General features: G+C 49.7%; 1 protein-coding gene across 4 annotated transcripts in view; it reads left to right on the top strand.

Annotated features, from left to right (window-relative positions):
• Window positions 1-5,052: 5,052 nt before the first annotated feature.
• Window positions 5,053-20,792, top strand: part of SLC37A4 (solute carrier family 37 member 4) — a 115,082-nt gene continuing 99,342 nt past the window's right edge. Inside the window, exon 1 of one of the 4 annotated variants that reach the window (XM_086956756.1) lies at window positions 5,053-5,104. The gene's annotated coding sequence lies outside the window, so the exon portion shown is untranslated. Of the gene's footprint in view, window positions 5,234-20,792 lie in introns of all 4 variants that reach the window. The other 3 variants (XM_086956757.1, XM_086956753.1, XM_086956755.1) reach the window with 3 other exon arrangements.

The following is a 20,792-nucleotide window of genomic DNA, read 5'->3' as shown; positions in this document are numbered from 1 at the left end:
AGAGAAAGCCTTGAGAGACGCTTTCGTCGTTGTCTCACAGGACAGGGTTTGAACCCTCGTCCAAGAGTGTCGGCAAGTCATCAGGCAGGTGTCTGCCTCTGAGCTATCGCCCCTGGGCAGGAAAATGTAAAATGCGACATAAGCTTAGTACTGACGAGTCTGTGTTAGGTTTTTCCAACAAGCTGAAAGGCTTTAATTCAGTGGTGCGTGGCCGAAGTGTGCATTTAACGAGCTGCGTGAGAAAATTTCCATTCCCTTTCAAAATAAAACCTCAGCACCACCACTGCGATCCGCTAACCGTCCGCGCTATGCCTGCATGCATCCCAGTGCCCTGCTTCTCTCGGGCCATGCGCTGCCTAGCATCTGTCGAGTATTGGCAGGCAATAAAGGACAGCCAAACTCATTCATGCCAGGAAACCCTTTCACCCTGCGAAGCGTTGTTTACTTAGTGTAAATTCAAAAGCACGTCATTTCTAAACACGGCTATCCCTTTACTTCAAGATCTTAATGCCTACCCAAACTTCCATATCCACAACTGTGAGCAAGGCCAAGAGTGCTCCAGCGCTCATAGCTCTTTATTTAAGACCATGGGGCCCCAAGTGGCCAAAAACATTTATGGCGGTATGCCAAGCACATGGGCGCCCAGACCCCATGCAGGGTGTGGGGGACAGGATGAGAGTCCCAACCACACTGCTCCCTTGTTCCCCTTCCTCCCCATCTTGAAATTCACACTGAGGAATTTGTGCTACTAACTTGTGGAAGCTGTGCCACAGCAAGAACATGGCATCTAATGCACTGAACTGCACACACAGGTTGAGTCCCTCTCCTCCAGAACAGTGTGGAGGGCCCAGAGGGCAGCTTATGCCAGCATCTAGCAGTTTACTAACTGCTGCCTGTTGCCTGTGAAGTCCAAGTACCACCTTCTTAAGTGGGGCCAGGCCACAATATCTCTGCGCAGATGCTGGGCCATAATTCGCACAGAAGCAACCCTTGTGCCCACAAAACATAAACCTGCGCCGAGTCACCACTGCAAAAACGCCTTCCACACTGGTCGACTGGTGCGAAATCACGCCACAGACCAGTGGGTTGGTGAAATTGTAAACCCTGCATGAGCAATTATTGCAAATCATGCAATCCCTAGGTCTGCTTGACACCGAAGCCAAACCCAGTCTGGCCCTGCAAACTGGTCCGTCGGTTCACACATAGTAATCAGACCCTTCAAATGATTGTAAATGCCTCTGCACTCCTCAGCTGTAAATGCACTCCTCAGTTGTATTAGCCAGCCTCAAAGCGCTCCACTCACCATAACCAAACTGACGCAAGAAAGCGGTCTCCTGGCCCATGAGTCATGACAGCATGATAAAGCAGTCTGAGAAAGTAAGTGCCAGGACCCTGCTGAGTCATTAAAAATAGCTATTTTGTTCTTTCTGACTTTGGCGGAGGGTGGGTGTGGGTGTTATCAAATATTGGAGGTACCCTTACTCATGTCGGGGACAGGGTACACTGCAGTATAAACAAGATGATATCCCCTACAGAACAAAATCTAATTCTGATCCATACATTCATGCATCATTAACAAACTCCCATGGACTCACTATTCTCATCACACAACCCAAATATATGCAAAAAATCTATAATATTTGTTATAGTAATTCAACATACATGTACAAACACAATTAAGCATAACAGAGTCTTTAAAAAATCATACGATTGTTTCACTTTGCACATGGTCTCCTATATCCCCTTCTTTTTATATCGATGTATCAATGCAGTGTTATAGGGAGAACATTCAAAACAATCAATTTTCTTTGAAAATGGCTTATGACTTTTTTTCAAGTGCAAAACAGCAAGAAAGAATGAACAGAATTTCTAATAAAGAAATCACAAATGCTATTTCATAGTTATACAATAAAAAAGTTGTTGACGCGGCGTTTCGGTAGACGGAAATCGAAATACCACCTTCTTCAGGACTTTATTTAATGACAACCAACATCTATAAAAAATCTACATGAAACATAGTTACAAGTCTAATATATACATAACATCTTTACATATACCGAGTTCAGTGACGAGGTTCACACTAGCATACAGATATGACATCCCATCCAACCCCAAGGGCTACATTTATTTTTAAATGTTATCCATAAATTCAATCTTGACTTTAAACATTCCTTTAATAAGGATTTTTTTAAACCCCCAATAGTTTTCAATAGGGAAACAATGATTTATTACCATTTGTTATGATTGTCCAGGATTGGCACTTAATTACTTTCATGATTCTTGTCAGTGGTGTAAGAGAGTTCAAATCTGGCGTTTCCGACCACCATTGCACCTAATAATTAGGGGTTATATCAGGCTGCCGGTGCAGTTGTCGTCTTTTATAATAAACAGAGCATTTATTTAACATCTCTTCCTAATACCTCCAAAAATATTATTAACTTTCCCCTTGTTCTCCATATGCTGGTTCTCCACCTTTCTCTGTGTATATATAACCCGGACAGTGTGTAAGTACTGAAGCTCCTGGTATCCACAACTATGGACCTATCAGAAGCACTTTGAGGGACTGCACACTGAACCTGCTGTCGTACCTTAATCCCCTAACCGAACTATGCACACAAGCTCAGCGTTCATTTTCGGTGGCTCTGCATTAGCAGCACACCACAGTGCTCAAAGTCTGCACTCCCTGCAAACCGCTTCCAGAGGTCTTTGAGTATAGGCTGGTGTTACCACCCACTAAATCGCACCCCATCGGCAGTTCTTGACGTCGCACCCATGGTTCTGCAATTTGGCTGAAGCAATAACAGAATCCAACCCCTAAATCTGCACGAGATGCAAGGCATCATCCCATCTAGGGGTCTGCCTTTGATTGATTGGTTCTTCCTGCACTATATATTGTAAGGTGATGACAAGTCCTCTCCTGCTAAATTGCCATGCTGTGATGGCAGGCAGGATATCGAGATCATGTTCTCTAAAGTCAACTTAGATGTACTCTTTCCTAGTTAGCAAGAATTCTCCTTTATTGGATTTCTGTCACCCAATCTTTAATTTTTAGCCAGCATCACTTTGTTTAGTAATTTTAAATCCCAACAAGTAGTGTTAAAAGTGAAAGTGCTCGCCTCAAAATGCTGGTACGGCCTACTTAGTTTTGTGAAAGAAGCTTGCCAAATAGTTGACCCTGCTGTAACACCCTGCGAGAAATCTATTAATCCGCTGCTATGGCGAGTCAGATTTTATCAAGGAGTACTGTTTTTAGGGCCTGCCGGTGGAAGAGGTCCGGTTGACAAAGAATAGGTGTTCTGTTCATTCAGAAAAGTAAAGGTGTATTTTAGTTTTTATCTTCTCATTTGCTGTGCATTCAAAGACAAAGGTGAGATGTCAACTTGAGTGGTGCTGTACGCGGTAGGGATAGAGTGGTGCTGTAGGCATTGCAGGTTGAGTGGTGCTGTACGCGGTGGGGATTGAGTGGTGCTGTACGAGGTGGGGATTGAGTGGTGCTGTAGGCGTTGCGGGTTGAGTGGTGATGTAGGCGTTGCGGACTGAGCGGTGCTGTACGCGGTGGGGATTGAGTGGTGATGTACGCGGTGGGGATTGAGTGGTGATGTAGGCGTTGCGGGTTAATTGATTATGTAGGCATTGCGGGTTGAGTGGTGCTGTACGCAGTGGGGATTGAGTGGTGCTGGAGGCGTTGCGGGTTGAGTGCTGTTGTACGCGTTGCGGGTTGAGTGGTGATGTAGGCGATGCGGGTTGAGTGGTGATATAGGCGTTGTGAGTTGAGTGGTGCTGTACGCGGTGGGGATTGACTGGCGCTGTAGGCATTGCGGGTTGAGTGGTGATGTAGGCGTTGCAGGTTGAGTGGTGCTGTACGAGGTGGGGGTTGAGCGGTGCTGTAGGCGTTGGGAGTTGAGCGGTGCTGTACGGGGTGGGGATTGAGTGGTGATGTAGGCGGGGGTTAAGTGGTGATGTAGGCGGTGCACGTTTTCAGCAGGCACACTCCTCCAGCCGTCAGTGCACACTTTCACCAGGCACACACCACTATCCGTCACTGCACGCTTTCACCAGACATACACACCACCAGTTGTCAGTGTACGCTTTCACCGGACACAAACACCACCAGCCGTCAGTACACGCTTTCACCGGGCACAAACACCACCACACGTCAGTGCACGCTTCCACCAGGCACACACTACCAGACGTACACACACACTACCAGCCGTTCGTGCACGCTTTCACCAGGCACACACACCACCAGTCGTTCAGTGCACGCTTTCACAAGGCACACACACCACCAGCCGTAAGTGTACGCTTCCACCAGGCGCACACACCACCAGCCGGCAGTGCACACTTCCACGAGGCACACACACCACCAGCCATCAGTGCACAATTTCTACAGGCAAACACACCACCAGGCATCAGTGCACACATCATTTGTTAACACATCCACAATTAACTATTGTAGTAATCGCAGTATGGCGCACTTTAATTTTAAACATATTCATCTAAAGCGCAGCATGCCACCATTGCTACAAAACCAAATACACATTTTTTTGGCATACAATGTATAGACTTTTGTTGCAGTTGGTGTTGCAATATTTAGCAATGCCAATAGCTCAAACTTAATTATCCCGAGAACTATTGCATTGTAAATGCTTGTTAGAACTGCTGGTGCTGAGCACCGGCAGGATCGGGACCACTTACAGCCTTAAGTTTATGACCACATCTTGTTCTTGTCACACGTCCCCAGCTTCCTCATATGCCGATGGAATCGGATGCGGATTTATTAGTCTCTATTTCGCCCACCTCAACTTTCAATCGAATTAGCAGGCGCCACCCATTAACTTTCTACCAGCGTCAGCGTTTCCTGTCATTGGCCGCTTTTATTTCCATCCCTCAGGTTCGTCCCACCCACCGCCTTCCTTACACCGCTCTCAGGAATGGCGCTTCGAAATCTGATTGACAACTAGTCGAACGAATGACCCTTAGCTGGAGTGGCTTCTGTGGCTAGTAAAGGAAAGGCTGAACGCCCAATAGGCAGCAGGCTGTCCTTGAAGGGGCGAGACTTCCGGCAGCTGGTAACTAGAGCCCCAGGGAGAGGAGGAGCCGGGAGGTAAAGAAGAGTGTCAAAGTGTGAGGTCACGTGGAGGGTTTATAATCCGCGCTTCTGTAAAAAGCATTATTGGGATGAGGGTCATGACGCCCAGGGAAAGGGGTAGACGGAATGAAGCGAGTGGCGGAAGTAAGTGAGGAGAATCAATGATGGATTAAGTTAAGTGGTGCATGACGCAATATGGAGAAGCAGTGAGAAAGGGTGCAGTGACAAGTGAGGAAGGGGCGGGGGTTATATACACCAATGAATATGTGGGCAGTGTTCATTTATGAGTAGGGAAGGTGACCTGGGGTGGATTGATCAGTGATTGCAAGGGATTTGGTGCAGAGTAGTGAAACTGGGGTTTTGGGATGACTTGTTCTGTTGCTCAGTAAGGAGTGGGGCAGTGACCGGTGAATAGATGGTGCATTGACAAGTCAGTGTGGGTGTAGGGAAAAGGCAAAACAGTGAGCAGAGAAGAACGAGTGTACTGACCAGTGAACGATGGATGTGAATGAACAGAGGCAGTAGCTTGCATTCAATTTACTGTTGGTAACAGTTGATTTGTGTTCTATTGCTATTTGCTTGAAATTTAACTTGGCTTGCCCTACCATGTTTTAGCTCACGTGTGTGTGTGTGTGTGTGTGTGTATATATATATATATATATATATATATATATATATATATATATATATATAATGTTTGCATGTAAAAATAGCTTTTGTGCTGCGCTTCATGCCACACGTCTGCCGTTTTCAAGTACTGCAGCTAATCAGTATTACAATTTCAAAATGTAATGGTATCCACTTTAGAAGGCTGGAATGGTCTGCAAGATCAGCCTTTTCATTAAACCGACCCCTCACCCTGCTCCTGCTTTAATGATGCCAGATTGGCGGCATCAGCATTGATGTGACACAAGGGGGAGCTCTGCTACTGTTTCTGCTAGATTTAAAGATTGTAAGGTGGAAAAGGATGTTTTCGCTTAAATGGCTTCCCTGCTTTAAACAGCATGTAGTTTACACAACTACCCTGGTTTTAAAGTTGAGACATGTTTCTTCAACTGGAACTAATGCTATCTGGAATGAGACTTAAATTCGTACTCTTTATATGTGGCAATACTGTCAAATTAAATTTAGCAGCTCAGTGAAGAATGGCAGCTATTCTCCTATGAAAACTGTAAATCCTGATAAGTGCTCTGTGTCGAGCAGCATGCTACTCCAGAACCCAGGTTAGTGGTTAATCCAGGGGTTGTTGATTATTAGGGTCCTTTTGTTTTCTCCGGTAACTCCTTCCATGTATGTCCCTCAGTTTCTTTGTGGTATATAAATTAAAAGGAGTTAGGCATGAATATTTTTGGAGGGCGGGTGGAGGGTGAGGGGGGTGTGATTCAATACAAATGGCTGGTGGAATGAAGAGATAGGCTAGAAGAGATTACGTATTGTTACATTGTAGGGATATGCAGCTAGATTCATCATAGTGCCATTTTGCGAGTCCTTAATAGCGATTATTAAGGAATCGCTATTAAGGACTTGCAAAACGGGATTAATGTAGGAATCGCTAAATACATTGCGATTCCTACACATTCCTTATTTGCGATTAGCAAATTGCTAATCGCAAATAAGGAATAACTCGCAAATATGGATGCGATTTCAAGGGTGCCAGGGGTGTCCAAAGGGCACCCTGTAGCACCCTTGAAATGTAATCTACATTGGTGTTGCGCACACACATGTCCAAAGGACATATGTGTGTGTAACATGCAACTTAGAAAAATGCATTTAAATGCATTTTTCTAAGTTTTCGCTATTTACCACGAGGTTTGATCTCGCGGTAAATAGCGGCCCAAAATAACGATTTCGCAATTTTTAAATGCTTCTTGAATTGCATTTAAGAAATCTCTAATTGAGATTCCTTAAATGCAATTATTCGCAAATATGCGATTGCTAAAAATGCGATTTTTGCATTTGGGATGATGAATCCCAAATGCAAAAATCGCGCTCGCAAAGGGCCAGATTCTCAGAATCTGGCCCTTTGCGAGCCGTTTTCGGCTTGATGAATCTGGCCGATGGTTTCAAAGAAGGAGAGATTTTCGACAAAATTGAGAAATATAATAATAGAGAATACAGCAGTCTGTCATGCAACTAAGAGTAGGCTATACTCAGTGTTAGACGGGGACCCGGAGAGTCAGCCGAGCACAGGGGGAGAGGCCTCCGGCGAGGGCCCTCTCCGGTAATCGTACAGACAGGTAACTACCCCCCCACAGATAGACACCACACAGAGATGAGTTCTGCACACTTCTATATATCTTTAGGCAAGGTGATGAGCGGTACAGTGGGACCAGGATACGAGGATCCCGTCAATACTAGTCTCTTTGGGGAGAAGGGGTAGCGGGACAGTCTGAATACCGGTCTGGTATAGGAGCAGCAAAAGGTGGAGCTCACAATCCTCGAGCTGAAGGGTTCGCAAGGATGGGCCGCGCCAGCAGGCTTCGAAGATGGTTCCCGATGAGGAGGGCCGCGGCAGCGCCAGCAGGCCTTGAAGATGGTTCACGACGAGGAGGGCCGCGGCAGCGCCAGCAGGCCTTGAAGATGGTTTCACGACGAGGATGAGTCAGCAGGCCTTCAAAGGTGGTTCACGAAGAGGAGCCGCGGCAGCGCCAGCAGGCCTCCAAGGATGAGTTCGTCTCAGTGTCTCTCGACTCCAGGATACAACTCCTTCCTGCTCTAGAGCTGCCCCAGTTATAGGTCTGGCCCCCTTTGATGTCCGGACCCTCGCACTTGGAGGTCGGGAGGTCCGGGTGAGGGAGTCCAGACACCCAGCAGGGGGGTGGAGCCAGCGCCCAGGGAGGCTGGGGGCGATCGACACCTGGCGGAGGGGAGCCATCGACACTCCTTCTCCCATTGACCTGCCAAGTGGTCTCTTCACCCCCTGGGTGGATGGTGGTGCCTCGATGTCGGGGCCTGGCTGGGCCCGAGGCCGAGGTCGATCCAAGGCCACGAGGCCTGGTCATGTAGTGTCCAAAATGGCGGCTGGACCGGAGACAGGGGTTCTGGAAGGGACCCGGGCCAGCCGATACGGTGGTGTTCAGGAGCCAGTGTTTCGTCGGGGAAGGGCCGGGGGTTGCCCCGGCGGGTTGCAGTGGTGGTTCTTGTCCGGGGAACAGGAGGAGCAGGGGTCCGCGACCTGCCATGCGGGGAGGGGACGGCCCGGCCACGAGGCCTGTCCAACATGCGTCCCCCCCAGTTGAAGGCAGGGAGAGTCACCCATCCTCTTGGGTACTCTCCTCGCCGAGGCAGAAGAAGCGGGACAGGCCGTCTGCGTTGGCGTGATCTTGGCCTGGGCGATGCTCCACAGTGAAGTCCATCCCCTGCAGGGAGATGGACCAACGCAACAGTTTCGGGTTTTCTCCCCGCATCTGCATCAGCCATTGCAGGGGTCGGTGATCTGTTTGCACCCGGAAGTGGGTACCGAAGAGATAGGGCCGGAGCTTCTTGAGGGCCCACACTACGGCGAAGGCCTCCCGCTCGATGGTGCTCCAGCGCTGTTCTCGGGCCAGCAGGCGTCGGCTGATGAAGACCACTGGCTGATCGACCCCCTCGGTGTTGAGTTGGGAGAGGACGGCCCCCACGCCATGGTCTGAGGCGTCCGTCTGTACTATGAATTCCCGGCTGTAGTCGGGGGCTTGGAGCACGGGGGCGGTGCACATGGCGGACTTCAGGTTCTCGAAGGCCGCCTGACATTCAGGAGTCCAGTTGACTTTTTGGGGGTTCTTTTTGGACGTGAGTTCTGTGAGGGGCCCCACAATGCTGCCATAGTCCTTCACGAAGCGCCGGTAGTACCCGGTGAGCCCCAGGAAGGCTCGGACCTCTGTCTGGGTGACCGGGGGCTCCCAGGCCTGGATGGCGGCAATCTTGAGCTGGAGGGGGGCCACCAGGCCACTTCCCACCTGGTGTCCCAGGTAGGTTACTGACCCTTGGCCGATCTGGCACTTGCTGGCCTTGATGGTTAGCCCGGCCTGCCGGAGGGCGTTCAGGACCTCCCGGAGGTGGTGGAGGTGGTCTGCCCGTGGCGGCTGTACACAGCAATATCGTCCAGATAGGCGGTGCTGAATTCCTCCAGACCCTCCAAGACTTTGTTCACTAGTCTTTGGAAGGTGGCGGGTGCGTTTTTCATTCCGAATGGCATCACCTTGAAGTGGTAGTGGCCATCCGGGGTGGAGAAGGCGGATCACTCCTGGGCACCTGGGGTGAGGCCGATCTGCCAATAGCCCGCTGTCTTGTCGAAGATGCTCAGGTAGCGGGCGGCCCCCATGCGGTCGATCAGTTCATCTGCCCGTGGAATGGGATGAGCGTCGGTTCGGGTGACGGCGTTCAGACCCCGATAGTCTACACAGAACCTGAGCGTGGGGGCGACGCCCGGGACGGCGGCCTTGGGGACCAGCACGACCGGGCTGGCCCAGGGGCTGTCAGACGGCTCGATCACTCCCAGGGCTAGCATCTTGGAGACTTCCGATTGGATGCAGGCGCGTACTCGATCAGGCACCCGGTACGCCCTGTTTCGGATAGGGGGGCTATCCCCGGTGTCAACGTCGTGGAGGCACCAGGGGGTGACCCCAGGGATGAGGGAGAACAGGTCGGCAAATTGTAGTAGCAGTTCTTGGCAGTCTTGGCGTTGCGCTGGGGACAGGGCATCGGAGAGGTGGACTCCCTCCACGGAGCCGTCTTTCTCGAGCGTTTTCAGGAGATCTGGGAGTGGCTCGGAGTCTTCTTCAGCCCCACTGTCGGTAGCCATCAGGAGGCTAAGTTCAGAGCGCACAAAATGGGGCTTGAGTCTGTTGGCGTGGAGGACACATAGGGGGTTTCGGGGTGACGGGGTGTCCATACAAGAGTTCGAACGGACTGAAGCCTAGGGATTTCTGGGGGACCTCCCTGTAAGCGAACAGGAGGCACGGGAGCAGCACGTCCCATTGGCGACGTAGGGGTTCTTCCAGGCCCATGATCATCCCCTTGAGGGTGCGGTTAAATCGTTCCACCAGTCCGTTCCCTTGCGGGTGATAGGGGGTCGTGAATTTGTAGGTGACCCCGCACTGTTGCCATAGGGACTTCATGTACTTGGAGATAAAGTTCGTGCCCCTGTCACTGACGACTTCTCGGGGGAAGCCCACCCGCGAGAAGATTCCCATCAAGGCTCGGCCCACCACGGGCGCTGTCACGGTCCAGAGAGGTATGGCCTCGGGATAGCGGGTGGCATGGTCCACCAGGACCAGGATGAACCGGTGTCCCTGAGCTGTCCGGGGCTTCAGGGGCCCCACAATGTCTATTCCCACCCGCTGGAAGGGAGTGCTGACGATGGGAAAGGGTTGCAGGGGGACTGTCAGCTTTCGGACGCTTTTCCCGCTGGCCTGGCAGGTGGGGCAGGCCCGGCAATGGTTCGCTACATCGTTCCGCATCTTCGGCCAATAGAAGTGGGTCACCAGGCGGCTGTACGTCTTGTCCTGCCCCAGGTGCCCGGCAAGAGGCGCATCGTGGGCCAAGTTCAATAGGAAGTCTCTGAATCGGAGGGGGACCACCAGCACCCGGCTGGCTCCCAGCTCGGCAATTTTTTGCTCACTGTATAGCAGCTCATTGTCCCAGTAGATCCAGTGGGCCCCCGAGGCATCCCCTGCGCTCTGGGCTATGGCTTGTTGTCGGAGTCCCTCGAGGGAGGGGCACGCTCTTTGTTCCTGGCGGAACTGTTCCTGCGTGGGGCCACCTTCCTGGCGCCACTAGGCTAGCTCCGGGAGATCTTGGAGTTGATCCGGTTCTTCAGTGCCGGACCCCGGAGGACCATGCTCAGGGGTGGCTTCTTCTGTGAGGACTGGCGGAGGGGGTTCGGGCCACTCCTGTTCCTCTGGGCTGGAGATGGCGCGGGCGGCCGTGGACCGGGTCGTTACACAGACCCATTCAGGGAGACCAAGCATCCCCAGGTGCTCCTTCCGCTCAACGGCTGACCAGGGGGAGCTCTCGAGGTCGTTCCCCAGAAGGCAGTCCACCGGAGCATCGTCGCGGACAGTTACTTTTAGCATGCCGGACACCCCTCCCTACTCGAAGGGGACGCGGGCCATCTGGCACAGGCTTTCGGAGTTGTCTTCCGACCGCACTGGACAAAGTACATTCGGTAGGATCTGGTCAGGGGTCACCAGATGGCAGCGGACGGCGGTCACACTGGCCCCTGTGTCACGGAGGGCTTCAACCCGGCGTCCATTGATGGTGACCCACTGGCCGTATTTTTGCGTGTTGGCGGGGATGGGCGCCCTCGGGACCATGTCCCTCTCCCCTAGACAGACCAGGGACATGGCGGCTGGTTCCCACTCGGGCTGGTACTGCTCGTACCCTTCGTCGTCTTCTTGGGCCAGCTCTTCTCCCAGGGCGGCGGCGGTGATCTGGCGGTTCATGGGGCTCTGATTTTTCGGGCAGTTCGGATCGTTGGCGTAGTGACCGGGTCGTTGGCACTTGTGGCAGGTAACGTTGGAGCGGAACCCTGGTCGCGTTGGAGGGCTTCCCCTTCCGGCCGGGGGCGGGGGGTTGTTCGTGGAGGGCACCGTGACGGTGTCCCGACCCCGACCCTGGCCTCCTCCTCCCCCCCGTGGGCGGTGGGGCCCTTGGGAGGCTCTGTTCTGTTCGCTGGGCCAGCTCCGAGGGACTCGGGTGCTCTCCCATCGGTCTGCTTCGATGGCGAGTTTCCGAGGTTCGGTCAGCTTACTATCAAGGAGGTGCTGTCTTAGTTCGAAGAAGCAATTATTGGAGAGGTGCTCCCATACCATGAGGTCGAATAATTGCTCGTAGGTGGTGACCTGGCTGCCCTTGATCCACCCCTCGAAGGCTCGGCTGAAAAAGTTCACGTACTCCACCCAGGTCGTACCAGGGATTCGTTTGCAGTCTCGAAATCTCTGCCGGTACATTTCGGGCGTGAGCCCATAGTGAGTGAGGAGGGCGGCCTTCATGTGGTCGTAGGATGTCATCTGGTGGTCAGGGAGTCGCAGCAGGGCGTCTCTTCCTTCGTTGACGAATTTTCCCCATAACCCGGCTCCCCAGTCGCTCCCCGGGATCGGTGGGAGGTCATTGCGACCTCGTAGGCTTTAAACCATTGCTGGATATCATTGTTCCGGTAGTATTCCCTGACGACATCCTTGGGGATGTGGACCTTAGGGTCCGTAGGGGCAGTGGGGCTCTGGGGCCCGGCGACGCCGAGGTCTTTGTTCTGCCGTCGAATTTCTAGTTCCTTCAAGTTGCGCTCATGCTCGTAAGCTAGCCTTTTTTCTTCTAGCTCCCTCTGGCTCTTTTTCTCTTCTCGTTCTTCCCTGAGCCGCAAGTGTTCGAGGGTTATTTTTTGTTCCGCCAATTTGAGTTCTCCATCCAAGCGGAGTCGAGCCAGTTCCAATTCGTGGAGCCGGCTTTTCTCCCGTTCTCGGGCCTCCTCGGACGAGGGGCCCGATCTTCTTTCGTCCACAGGGGTGGTACTTGCTTCGGTGGTCTCGAGACTTTGATTTTGGGGTGGGGATGCTTCCGTCTCCACCCAAGATTCTAAGGCATGTTTGAGGTCATCTTTCGTGCTCAGTCCCGTGGTAGCAATGCCCAGTTCTATACAGAATTGTTTTAGTTCTTTGTGGCTGTACTCTTCCAGTTTTTCCATCAGAAATTTTTCTGTTGTTCCACTCTCCTTTGTCGTCATGGTGGCTGTGTGTCGTGGGGTGAGTTACTCTCTGTACGATTATGCGTCGGCTCGGATCGCGCCGCTGGCCACCAATGTTAGACGGGGACCCGGAGGGTCAGCCGAGCACAGGGGGAGAGGCCTCCGGCGAGGGCCCTCTCCGGTAATCGTACAGACAGGTAACTACCCCCCCCACAGATAGACACCACACAGAGATGAGTTCTGCACACTTTTATATATCTTTAGGCAAGGTGATGAGCGGTACAGTGGGACCAGGATACGAGGATCCCGTCAATACTAGTCTCTTTGGGGAGAAGGGGTAGCGGGACAGTCTGAATACCGGTCTGGTATAGGAGCAGCAAAAGGTGGAGCTCACAATCCTCGAGCTGGAGGGTTCGCAAGGATGGGCCGCGGCAGCGCCAGCAGGCTTCGAAGATGGTTCCCGATGAGGAGGGCCGCGGCAGCGCCAGCAGGCCTTGGAGATGGTTCACAACGAGGAGGGCCGCGGCAGCGTCAGCAGGCCTTGAAGATGGTTCACGACGAGGAGGGCCGCGGCAGCGCCAGCAGGCCTTGAAGATGGTTTCACGACGAGGATGAGCTGCGGCAGCGCCAGCAGGCCTTCAAAGGTGGTTCACGAAGAGGAGCCGCGGCAGCGCCAGCAGGCCTCCAAGGATGAGTTTGTCTCGGTGTCTCTCGACTCCAGGATACAACTCCTTCCTGCTCTGGAGCTGCCCCAGTTATAGGTCTGGCCCCCTTTGATGTCCGGACCCTCGCACTTGGAGGTTGGGAGGTCCGGGGTGAGGGAGTCCAGACACCCAGCAGGGGGGTGGAGCCAGCGCCCAGGGAGGCTGGGGGCGATCGACACCTGGCGGAGGGGAGCCATCGACACTCCTTCTCCCATTGACCTGCCAAGTGGCCTCTTCACCCCCTGGGTGGATGGTGGTGCCTCGATGTCAGGGCCTGGCTGGGCCCGAGGCCGAGGTCGACCCGAGGCCACGAGGCCTGGTCATGTAGTGTCCAAAATGGCGGCTGGACCGGAGACAGGGGTTCTGGAAGGGACCTGGGCCAGCCGATACGGTGGTGTTCAGGAGCCAGTGTTACGTCGGGGAAGGGCCGGGGGTGGCCCCGGCGGGTTGCAGTGGTGGTTCTTGTCCGGGGAACAGGAGGAGCAGGGGTCCGCGACCTGCCATGCGGGGAGGGGACGGCCCGGCCACGAGGCCTGTCCAACACTCAGAGAAAGGAAACATGTAGAGTAGAGCTGGTAAGGAGAGGATCATTCAATAGAAAGAAAGTAGAATATAATAGAAAGCGCCAAACCCTGTTCGGGCGGTGAGCACAGAGCAGACTGGGGCTACTTAGCCTCAACCTTAATGGTTGAGTTAGCTTGCTGCTGGTGTCCATCCTCTTGTGGTTCTGCAACATTGAAACCTCGGATTTACTGTCAGTTGAATTTATGCCATCTAGCAACAGCCAGAGCTCTGAAGCGACGAAAACAAGATGGCAAACCCCAGAGGTTGCAGGCAGAATCTTGCGGGAAAGAAATAGATTTCAAAACTGGTGAATAATTTTGAAATCGATTCCAAAGCCACTATATCCAACTCCCTTTCTTAAGATAGATGCAAGCAACCTACAGCAGACAACCTTTTCAGTGCTGAAAGGAGCAAGGAGTAGAACACCAGGCACAACGACTGCAGCAAATTTGACTATTGCAGTACTACCAACTCAAGGTCAATCTGTCCCAATTCGCCCTTTAACAACCGACATTTGGACAGGCACACAACGACTAATAACTTCTGCTCGTCTAAATTGACAACAGAAGGCAGCAGCACAGCCAATTCAAACAGCACAACAGAGCACTTCCATTTGCATCTGGAACATTAATGGTTTAGCTTCTAAAAGAGTGACCAAGAGATTCGAGATTACCTGTAATCTTTTGATATCATTTTGCTTCAGGAAACCTGGGAAGATAAGCCTTATGATCTACAAGGCTATACCTCCCACTCACTACCTGCAACCAAGGGATCCGAATTTGGCCGCCATTCGGGAGGGTTATTGTTCCTAGCTTCAATAACTGAAATAGGGGAACTTCTTCCTATCACAACTCACCTAACACCTCCAAGCTGCATTCAGGCCGCAAAAATAACTCAAATTTAACCAGCTCAATCAGGACATAATAATAATCAACGTCTATGTGCACCCCAAACAAAAATCAAAAGCAGCGAAGGAGTTGTCAACAGAGCTGAAGAGAATAATGGAAGAGGAGACAACAGACCTCTTTATCCTGGCGGGAGATTTCAACATGTACATTTTAGGGTCCACCCAGGCAGATGATACTATGCAGGCCCTTTCGGATGCATGTGAAATTCCAACACAAGGTCTAATAGAGACCACTAAGGTCACAAGAACAGCTAAGAACTTTCTCCGGGAATTGGAGCACTTAAATATGAGAGCTTTAAATGGCTGGTTTAAGGAGGATAACCCCCCCAGTTGCAACGTACCATTCGACCATAGCATCATCTCATCTAGATTATACTTTCACGACTCTGTTCAACAAAATTGCAACTTTCAAGATCGGCAACAACAAATTTAGTGACCATCTCCCACAAGAGCTGTGTCTCCAAACAAACTCATGCAATCCACCAAAAAATTAGTCGATCAATTATGCGGGACAAGACCAGTAATCTTAAAAGAATAAAGTGTAACTCCAGTAATACAGATGAAATAACAATAACAGCTAAAGCCCTATACAATCAGGGAGTTGCAAATTTAGAACAGCCCATGGCAAGTTGGGTAAAATTTGTTACATCCTTAGGAGGAAAATTTGCATCTAGGCAACGCCGAAATCAGAGGAAAGTCGCAGCAACCGCAACTAATGTGGTAAAGAGCCCTGTTTCTAAAAAATTAAAGCAATCTATAAATCGAACTTTAAAGCAACAACGTAAATTTCCAAACAACCTGAGTCTACAAGGCACACTCCGCGAATTAAGGACATTGCTTAAACGGCGGAAACAAAAGAGCAAAGGAAAACAAACTATGGGCACAGCTTCCTTCATGACGAAAAACAGGAAAATAGAGCCAAATTTTGGCAATCAGTAAACAAACTGCAGCAGCCTTAACACCTTGGCATAGAATCCAATATTACAGAGGCAACTTGGGCTGATTATTTTTCCAAACACTTTAATGATCTGAAATCAGCACCCGTCACCCCTCTGGACAATTCTGCAAATGTCAGTGCCAATAACTCAACAAGGGCAGTAGCAATCCATCAGCACTTAAGTAATGGTGAAACCGTAAAATCAGAGCCCACGCACCAGGAGATGGCATTGCCATCAGATCCCCACTATCAATTCAGTGCAGCAGACAAGCAAAATGACCCCCTGGCTTTAGCAATCAGGAAACAAATAGCCAGAGTAAGAAGGGCGGGCGCACCTGACCCTAATGGTATACCTTCAATGCTGTATAAACAGGACCCTGAATTCTGTAGCAACACACTGTTCCAGTGATAGGACACGCTTTAAGAACCTCTGCATTTCCAGAGTCATGGAGAAGCTCAATTATCAGCCCAATACACAAGCAGGGGACGAGGACTGCTCCAAACAATTACCGACTGATAGCCCTCATAGACACTGAGGCCAAATACTATGCTGGCACCATCTTAAATGAACTGGTTAGCTGGTCCTCTACGAACCACATCATACCCATAACTCAAACAGGTTTCCGCCAAGGGCATGGCCCCACCACTGATATTATGGCCTTAACCATGCTTATGGATGCAGCGAAGCAGTGCAAATACGCTCTATACCTCTGCTTCATAGATTACTCACCGGCCTTCGACCACGTTGACCGAACCAAGCTCTGGCATAAGCTGGACTGATGGGGGATACCAGCACCTCTTTTAGACCAGCTTACTAACACATGGGTAAGAATTAAGCTAACACATGGGTAAGAATTAAGCTAGGTACTGGGAATGCACCTTTCAAGCAGAATTACAACATCAAAGGGCTTAAAACAAGGATGCGTTTTAGCCCCCTCTGTTATGTAGTCTTTTCCTGGCGGATCTACCGGGGGAGCTCAACAGTTGCTCTTCACATGCACCAAAATCATGTGGCATAACATTGCCAAACTTGTTATATGCTGATGATTTAGTCTTGATCAGCTGGACCCCCATCGGACTTCAGCACCTCCTAGAAGCGACTCACAAATTTTTGCAACTGAATGGCCTAAAAATAAATTTCCCAAAAACCAAAACCATGTCAGTAAACCATCATAGGAGGGCAAATCCTAACTGGTATCTGGCCAGCAAATGACTAGACCAAGCTACAAGTATCTGGGCGTGTTGTTAGACCATAACAACTCCTTCAAGCCGCAGCTGGAATCCTTGCGAAGGAAGGGAGTCACGATCTATCTAGCGCTGAAACCCCTGATTAAGATGCTCCTGGATCTAACTCTCGACCCTTTTTTAAAAGTCCTCCGAGCCAAACTGCAACCTACAATCACTTACGGAAGTGAATCTTTGACTGGTAGAGACGCTGCAACTCTCAATAGCATAATGGCATCCTCCTATCGAGCGATTTTCCACCTTCCCAAACATGCTTCACCGGCCCAAATCAGTTTGGAATTTGGCTTTCAAAAACAGGCGGTAGAAAGAAAAGGAGCCTTCGTAAAAAGCTGGCATGAAATTAGAGATGCTGAAATAGGGTCCTTGAATAACCATCTCTGGGTAGAGCTGCTCCACACTGGAAAATTGCCAGCCAACGTGTACCTTCAGGAGTCCATTAAAACTCTAGGCTTGACAGACGCCTGGAACATCTCAATGGGTCATTCAGTGTTAAAATAACAAAGACAACAAGATTAATATCATCAATGGAGGACAAGAATGCATTGTCCAAACGTTCTCATGGCTAGGCTGTGCTCAATAATTACGATGTCCATAAACCCCAACCCTACCTTATGGCAAGAACAAAGATTGCCACTAAGGAACAGTTCCTAAAACTTTGGTTGGGAGTTGGCCTGATTAACCCATTCTTACTGCCTTGGAAAAGAAGAGGAGGTGGCCAGCTTTGCCGTCTTTGCACCTGCGGCATGGAGAGTCTTATTCACATCATATGTATCTGCAAGAACTTAAAGGACATACGGATCTCCTTGTTGAAACCATTCTTTAATCTGCATGGCACTAGGTCTTGTAGATAAGTGGTGATGTTGTGCTTTAATCCACATTTAGTACAGCTAAATTGCCGTCTTGCAAACATTTTTGAATTACCTGAAAAAAGGCTGAAAAATCTATCTTCAGTTGTCATAAATTACGATCCATCTAATGGCCTTGGCTCCTCTAGATCTTGCCCCGTAATGCTGCATTACGGTTTCCTAAATTGGCATTGTGAAACTATAAGCAGGTACACCAGGTAGTCGTCTCTTGCCGCGCAGGAGCATTCCCTCAATTCAAACAGATAACCCTTATTAAACTGACTTTTTACAGACTGAGCATTAATTGCACTAGGAACTTCAGCACTTATGAGTCAATTAGTAATGTAATTTTAAAACAAATCTTTTTATGGATAACACAATGAAGTTATTTTAACCCTGTAAATTCTTCCTTTAACATAATCTTGACTTTATTGTTTATGTATTATATGCAATGGTTTTAATTAATCAAGCATAATAAGATTTACTTACTTACTTACTTGTGTTTCTGCAGACTACCAAGTACATCTTTTATGCACATGACTCTCAGAGTAGCAAGCAGTCAAGTATTCTCAAGCAGATAGTTTGGGAGAAAAGAGCACAGAACTTCGCAATCATCCGACAAATGCAATAATGTATAGTCCAACCCAGAGCCTGTCTTTTGAATTAAAGAAAGTACTTTAATCCCACAGCATTACCTATTACTACGCAGCATAATTAGGGAAATGCACCACTGGTCTGGATCTTGAGACACCGTACTCTTCTGTACCTACCAAACACTTACGGAGTTCTTCTGGGTCTGTAATCACTGATTTCTAATCTGTGACACAGCGCTAGTTAGACTCAGGTGCAGTTCACTTAATCACTACTAAAGGGTATATGTACTCAACAGTTCAGTTTACTTTTTGCTTTGTGAAACTTTCATAAAAAGGTCTCAACCACTTTTCAGTCTCTTGTTTGCCACCAATTCTCTAGCCCAGCTGTTATCAACGTCTGAGAGTGTCAGTCCATGGGGTGTGGAATGGACACATGCAGTAATCCTGCTCTGGCTTCGGAGGTTTTGAGGCAACAGTGGCTTCCTACCTTGGAACTTTGGTTCAGCAGCTCTTGTCTTCAGCAGTTCCAGACTCCCTAAATCCCTGACATTGGTGCATATGGAATGCTGGCACAGCAGGTGCAGCCTCTGGGCCAAACCTGTCCTCAAGGATAACTATGGCAGTTGCAGCCTTTGGGCTAATCAGAGGAGCACACTTCTGCAATGATGGGGCGCTTTTCTCTAGGGTCAGCAGTAGCAATACCATTGTCTGCCACAGCTGGCTGCCAGTCTCGCTCGATTTTTTTTGTTGAAGGTTTGATTCGGTGATGACTAGAAAGGTTAGGGCGACCAGGAAACTCTTTCCACATACTGATTGCTGCTGACTTCACTCCCTGGCAATCTCTCACTCTCTAAGCATACACCACACTGGGAATACACTCGGCTTCTCCTCCTGGATTGTTTCTCCTCCCTGACTTTTTCTCCTCCCTGACTTTTTCTCCTCCAGGAAGGCCAAGTCCACTTCTTCCTGAAGGCAGGCTTTTGGGCTGTATACAGACCCTTGGCTTCTCCATCAGCCTTCAGGTGATGTTCCCTGACCTACGGGAGACTGGCTGTCATGCATACATCAGCCCTGGTACCAAAGCAGCCTTTCAAGCACTCTGCAGAGCACTCCCTTTCTTGGTCATGAACAACTTGAACTTGAAACATAGTGGGATGGTTTGGATCTCCCTTCTATACAATGTTTCCAGACTTGGGATGGTGATTCACTGTATAATGTTTTAAAACTGGCTTTGGGTCGTTCTTTGATGTGTCATTTTTGTCTGCTCCCTAGATACAGCATTTGTGCAAAGTGATGGCTCTCATAGCAGATAGTAATGATGCTTGGATACAGATTTTGTGCAAGATGATGGCTGACATAGCAGGTGGTAGTAATGCTGTGTCCAAACAGGAATACCCAAAAAAGATACTGTGAAGTGTGAGAACTCTGTATCTAGTTGTTATCATCCTTTCTGAAGCAGTAACCAGGGACATACAGAAGGATAGGCCATGCCTAAACACTTCCTCACTTTGAACAACAGAAACAGCAGTCGTACCCCTCAACACTATCCTGTACCAAATGCTTGTGCTCAGGAAGAACGAATCAGTAGCCCTTTCCTAAGAAGGTCATCTGTGAATTTTTAAGAGACAACCTGTCTGTTTCCTTCATTTCAGTGTCTGGGTCTCAAGCCTTCAGCTACAGGAATAGAGTCAATACCTTTCCATTGGGGAGGTTGTACCTACACTCAATCTTATGCCACACTGCACCTAGAGCGCCCAAAATGCTTCTCACTGGGGCCAGTAATCAGACTCTGACCTGCAACTATACATATCGCCCTCAAACTGAACTTACTTGATGGAACGGAACCCAAATGCTGAAGATGTATTATGTTTGTAGATAATGTATAACCATCATACGTGTAATAACTGACCTGTGATAGATCTGATGTCCCACACGGGAATCTGAAATGTAAAACCCTAATAAAAAGATTTAAACAAAAAAAATCACCCTCAAAGTGAACTTACATGCACTCAAATGCACACAGAATGTCAGCACAAGGATCTGGGATTCACATTATAGGGAAATTGTACATGAGGTGTCAGGAGTTCACACACTCTGTGACTTAGAAAGGGTCTAGTCGCACTATAATTAAAAACAACTCTGTATGCGGCCACCAACACTATGTAATTCACCCAAGGAAAGGAAGCTAGTCCTATAACTGCTATGAGTTCAGGTTTTGTTTATTCTTCCACTTCACTGAACAGTT

The sequence above is a fragment of the Lissotriton vulgaris genome, chromosome 2_1, assembly GCF_964263255.1.
Source record: "Lissotriton vulgaris chromosome 2_1, aLisVul1.2, whole genome shotgun sequence".
Lineage (NCBI taxonomy): Eukaryota > Metazoa > Chordata > Amphibia > Caudata > Salamandridae > Lissotriton > Lissotriton vulgaris.
Note: the sequence above shows the minus strand (reverse complement) of the source record. Positions and strands in the feature narration are given on the sequence as shown.